Genomic DNA, 5,665 nt, shown 5'->3' with positions numbered 1-5,665 from the left:
ATTGACTTACATTTTTAATCTGTATAAAATTAATGCAGCTAATTAATGAAAATGTCTACAGAGTAAAATGAATTAAAGTTTCAGAAGATCATTAAGCATTGATATGGCTGCCTGCTCTGATTTGGTAATGAGTTGTGACACGAATCAAGACATTATCTGACTGTATTTGCATCCAGGTACTGTAAGAACTTGTGGGCACTGAGGTGCTGCCATGTGAGAGCTTTGCTCTGGAGGAGATTCTTGCTGAGCATTAGGAGAGCACTGTTATTTAGGAAGGAGTTGTGAGAAGATCTGGGATGTCAGGTCCTGTTTTACATTCTGCCACTGCCTTGCACAGTCCCCATCTGCATCAGCCTTTGAAAGGAGCACAGTGTTGTGTGATTTCCAAAGAGCCTACACAACCAGAGCCCAGGTGATCAAGGAAGTTGTGCTGAAATCCTACTGAAATAAGTAAGTAAGAGAAGTCAGTAGGAGCTGGGGCATGAAATCCCTTTACCTTCTTTGAGAAGCCTTGCTCTTTCTTCAGGCAGCCAGCCGCTCCCTAACGTGGAGGCACCACCATACTCTCACAACAGCCGTGGGTACTTCCATCTCCTGCCACAGCCATTTTGCAAATCCCTTCCCCTCTCTGAGTAAATGTTTGCAGGATCAAAGTCAAACTGCATGAGAAATGAGGATCTGTTTCCTTACGAAGCAGAAGTCCTGCCTCACACAGAGTTACCATGAGGAAGAACTGCATTTTCTTCTCCTAGGGAAGCACACTGCACCCTGACTCTTAGACTACAGCTCTGTCAGAAGTGGCACAGAAGGAGCTGGCAGGTGCAAAGGCACTTAGTCTGAGGGGAACAGTGAGCCCTCCTATTCCCTTGGAGGCAGAAGATGCTCCAAGGGATAATGCTCAAGACTCAGCACTGTCCCCGAGGCAGGAGGAAGCCCCGGGCTCGCTGCGGTGCCATGCAGTCGTGCACAGGTCACATTTTGCCGGTGGCTTTCTCAGTTGTGACAGGCCCCAGGTTTATGTGTTCAGCCCACCTGGGCCTCTTGGTGCTGTTCTAATGCCAGCAGTGCACAGGGCTGGGTGTGATGCCTTCAGAGGGAATACAGTCCCATTTATAGTCCATGTAAAAACCTAAAGGAGTCCAGCGCTGCCATCCTTGCTCTGACGTGTGTCTGCAGGCTGGTAATCAGCTGTAACCATGAGGCTTTCCTCTCTCTTTAAAGGGCTGTTAAGATCAGTGAGGAAATGTTGACAATGAAGGATCCTCCTGGGAGCACTGGGTGGTAAAATCTGGAAGTCAATCTCCTGTCTGGGAAGATTGATGTGCTTGTGGGTTTTGTATTCCACTCAAGTATTATCCATTTTCTTACATGTTTCCACCTTATCTGACAGAGGACACAGAAACACAAGAGAACATGCAGAAACTGCAGCTAGTTTCTTAGTTAAACCTGTTTTTTCAATGTAAGTAATCAAATCTCTCTCTTATTCAATGCTCTTGCCCAGTAATGTCTTGAAATGGGTGATTCTTTATTGTATAATATATAACCATACTGTCTATTTTGCTAATGTAATTTAGACCATACTGAACTCCTCTAACAGTGTGACATGATGCACCTGTAATCCAACAGGCTGAGCTGACTGCAGACTTCTTTTCCTCTCCCTCCCTCCTTTCCACTCCATCAGCTGTAGATCCCACCCTACTTCCTTTGTTAAAACAGCCTGATTGAACCAACATCCTCACTAATGAGCATTTCTGATCCACAGCTTTCAAGAGGAGAATCTGGAACTTCCTGGGAAATTGCCTGTTTACTGCAAAAGGCCAGGAAAGGAAGAGCTTTCTCCTAGAAATCATTCTCTACCTTCCTACTGCTCCTTCCCCTTCTTCCTCTAAGCAGATTTGGTTCTCAAATCCAGCTGATTCCTACAAATCGGTGGCTCCTGATTATTTTAATTATTCTGAAATGGTACTTTATGGACAATCTCTAAGGGGATCGGGGACCAGTGTAAAAAGTATCAGAGCCTACAACTTCATCACCTTCCTCACCCCTCAAGTGGAATAGACTTCTGGGTCAGAATATTTTGACATCACAAACCCAGAATATTTTGGCATCACAAACTTTCATTCCACATGCCCAGGGACCAGCCACGATGAATTGCAGACACGTGGTAGGCGAAACTACTGCAAATGTATTTTTGACTCAGGTTAGGAGGGGGGACTACAGCTCTCCCAAAGCAACATGAGGGAGAGGAAAATCCCACTGCAGACTTCCCCTTCCTGCACAGTGCCTAATACAAAGGGAGGTTGCTAAAGCAACAGTTTCTCTGAGCTGACTAGACCTAGTCATGCACATGGGCTTCATGCTGAATCAAGATCAGCTTTCAGAAAGAGATGGAAAAGGCTCCTTCTTCTCCTTACAGAGCTTTGACTACTCAGCTTGTACCTCTGGGAACAGCAGCTCTGAACTCACTTGGTCCTGGTCTCTGACATATCCTGCAGCTATCTGGACCCCTGGGGAGAGCTCCACAGCTCCACTGGAACCACTCATGCAAATTGGCCTCTTAACAACTATAAAGGAGTACGATATTTAGCATCAACCCACTCAGCCCCCACCGAAATAACTTCAGGCTGAGGTCTTCAGCAGCTCAAATGCTGCTGTGCTGCTCTGCTGTCTGCAGGGTGCCTGGTCAGGAGCACTCAGCTGTACCTGCAGGTCCTGATGGGGTGGCAAAACACAGCCCTTGTCCTGCACTCCAGTAAAGAGGAGAGGAAAATGCTCTGCCCCAAAGCCTGGCTGTGCAATCTCAGCGGGCTCAGAGTGGCACGAAGAGCTGGTGCATGCTGTTGGTATGGCTGTCGGCTTTGGGTCTGAGGGCAGGAGCAGGGAGACGATGGGAAGGGACCTCTCACAGCAAGGGAAGCCCAGCTGTGGGCAATCGACCTTAGCAGCCAGGGGGAAACACGAGGTACAATGAGATGCCCAAAGGATAGTGTTCCCAGCTGGCCTTTGTGGTTATTCCTGTCAGCATATCAGCCAGTTTACCTCAGAGTTCAAAGCTGTTGCCCTGCAGCAGAGGAGAGCCTGCAAGAGGACACAGATCTCCTGGGTCAGATATGCAGGTAAAGGGCTGGATACCAGTGAGGAGAATTATCTTTATTTCACTGTTTAATTCAAGGTTTCTCTCTTCCCCGTGTTGATGCTGATGCAGATTCATTCCAGTTCAGAAGCTGTCACGTAGGGAGAAAGGAAATAACACAGTCTGGCTCCCTTCTTTTGGCATCTAAACAACATTGTTCCTCAGGAGCACTCGAGAGTCCAAGCAGCATGTAAATGCTTTCCCTCATGGTGACACAGACAGAACTTTCTGGTACTACAGCAACCCCCTTCCTTCCTTTGACTGGTCACAGCTGCACGTACCTTTGGTGTAACATCATGGTTATGAAATGCTGACTCTCCTGCTTGCTCTTATCGTGCCTCTCTCCTATTTGTGCAAGCAGAAGCCAAGACGGAGCCCAGCAACAGCCTCAAAGAGCTCAGCCATTTCTCAACCTTCCCTTTCTGAGCCTGCACTGCTCCCACTGGCAGAGAGATGAGCTGGGAGCACCAAACACTCCTGAGCTGCAGCCCAGGAGGGCACAGTTCTTCACTCTCTGACCAGAAGGAACCTGGGAAGGCATGAACACACAGGCTGTCCAGCGCACTCCTGCTCCCAAGTGATGCAGACCCTGCTGGGATGAGCACTCATGTTCCCAAATACATCACTGCATCTCTGGGCCCCCCTCATTTCTAGGTCACCATGATTTCCGCAATCATCCCATTCACCACGACTAATGGAGCACAGATGTACTCTCAAGGGAGTGAGTGTGAAGCAGAACCCTCATCTCTGGAACACTTCCCAGGAAGAACCATCTCCTGACCATCACGTATCCCAAAGTACCTAAGGAGAAGGCAGAGCAGGAAGCTGAGCAGAAGAGTGAGTTCCTAGAATTTTTGCCACTTTATCCCTTTAAGGTTCTCAAGCAGGATTTATGAGCATCTCTTCTTCAGAGAAGAGTGTTGTGCTAACAGGTAGGCAGGAAACAACCACATGAGATGCAGATCTGTGATGCTTTAATTAAAGCACAGGTAAACTGTGAACAGCAGCAGAGCTCAGAGTGTTTCTTAGTCACTCATCTTAGTCACTGCCGTTTGCCTTGTAGGCTGCCAGGTGTCACAGCCTGCTCTCCACGCCAGTCTTCAGGGCACAGGGCACAACCGGACCTGGCTGTGGTGCAGAGCTGTGTCCCAGAGCTCGTCTGTGACTGAGGGATCCCAGTGCATGGCAGGAGTGAAAAGGTGCAGCCTGAACAAGTGAGTGAACTGCACCAGGGCAGGAAGAAGTATTTTATTCCATACTGGAGACTAAAATGTATTCAAAGGAGAAATGAGTCTCTAAATATATGGCCCAGGCAGATTCCCCCAGTGGGGAGGGAAAGACCCATCTTTCTGATCTACCCTTTTTGGCAGGGAGTGCAGCCAGAATGTAGAACGCAGGTGACCATAAGCAGCATTAAACAGTGGGGGGTCTGGCAGCACAGTACTGTCCACGCTGGACAGTGTGGGATCCTCCCTGTGACCCTGACAACAAAGCAATAGCAGGAAGTGGTGCAGTGCTGCTGGCCATGGCTGCCATCGGCAACAAAAACACAGAAGCCTTTTTAATATTGCAAAGACAGAAATGAAATCCTTCTCTTCTTATGCAATGCTTGCCCTTCCTCAGCAGAGATCAAATCAATATGGGACCAAGCAAAGTCAATGGTTTATTTCAAGGGGTTTTGAATTGGGCTTTGTAGGCAAAAAGGCATCAGCCTTGTTTCTAACTCCAGGAAGACTCCTTTGGTATTTACATTCCACATCTATTTGTAGCACAGAAACGTGACTTTGTTCCTTTTTAGTCCTGTTTAAATGTTACATTAGTTTAAAATAAGGTCTGTCAGGAAAAAACAATCAAGTTTAGGGCTGGAATTATCCCTGGAGAACCTTGGGGATCCTCCTTGCTAGTGAATGAGGATCACCTTGAAGGAAGTTAAGAAGAACCTTGTGGTTGAAATTCCCCCTGCTTTCTTCTGGAGTCTCTCAGCAGCGGAGCCATGCTGCTTGGTGGTGATCCCAGCACACACAAACATGTGCACACACACACACACACACACATTCTAACACAGCCACCAAACCCACACACAGCGTCGGCAGTTTACTGCATGGCCTGGAGAACATGAGCAGCAGCAGAAAGGGAACTTTCCCATAATTTCTGGGGAAATGCTGCAGTTGTAGGCCAACTTACATAACTGATTTAGCTGAACAGAATTGCTTTCTGCCTTTAATCTGCTCAACAGTTTATCTCTGCTGTCGTGATCGGTTGAGCTCTCTTTAAACCGTTATGGATTAGCGTTCTGCTATAACACGTTAAAAGCTTAGCTTTGTTTATTTTTGTCAAGAATGGGGGAGGGATATCAGGTTAAATGTTCAGGCAGCAGTTTGTGAATGGCTGTTTTTCTTGCACAGCAATCGATATGCTCAGGTACCGAATGCAAGGCACAGCTAAATGCTTTGAGTGGCAGCACTAGTGGCTGGAAGAGAAATATTTGTGAACTTACTAAATAAGGAAAAAAGAAAAAAAGGAGGAACTTAA

The sequence above is a fragment of the Corvus brachyrhynchos genome, unplaced genomic scaffold (genome assembly GCF_000691975.1).
Source record: "Corvus brachyrhynchos isolate BGI_N302 unplaced genomic scaffold, ASM69197v1 scaffold1, whole genome shotgun sequence".
Taxonomy (NCBI): Eukaryota; Metazoa; Chordata; class Aves; order Passeriformes; family Corvidae; genus Corvus; species Corvus brachyrhynchos.
The sequence above is the reverse complement of the archived record's forward strand: the minus strand, read 5'-3'. Positions refer to the sequence as shown.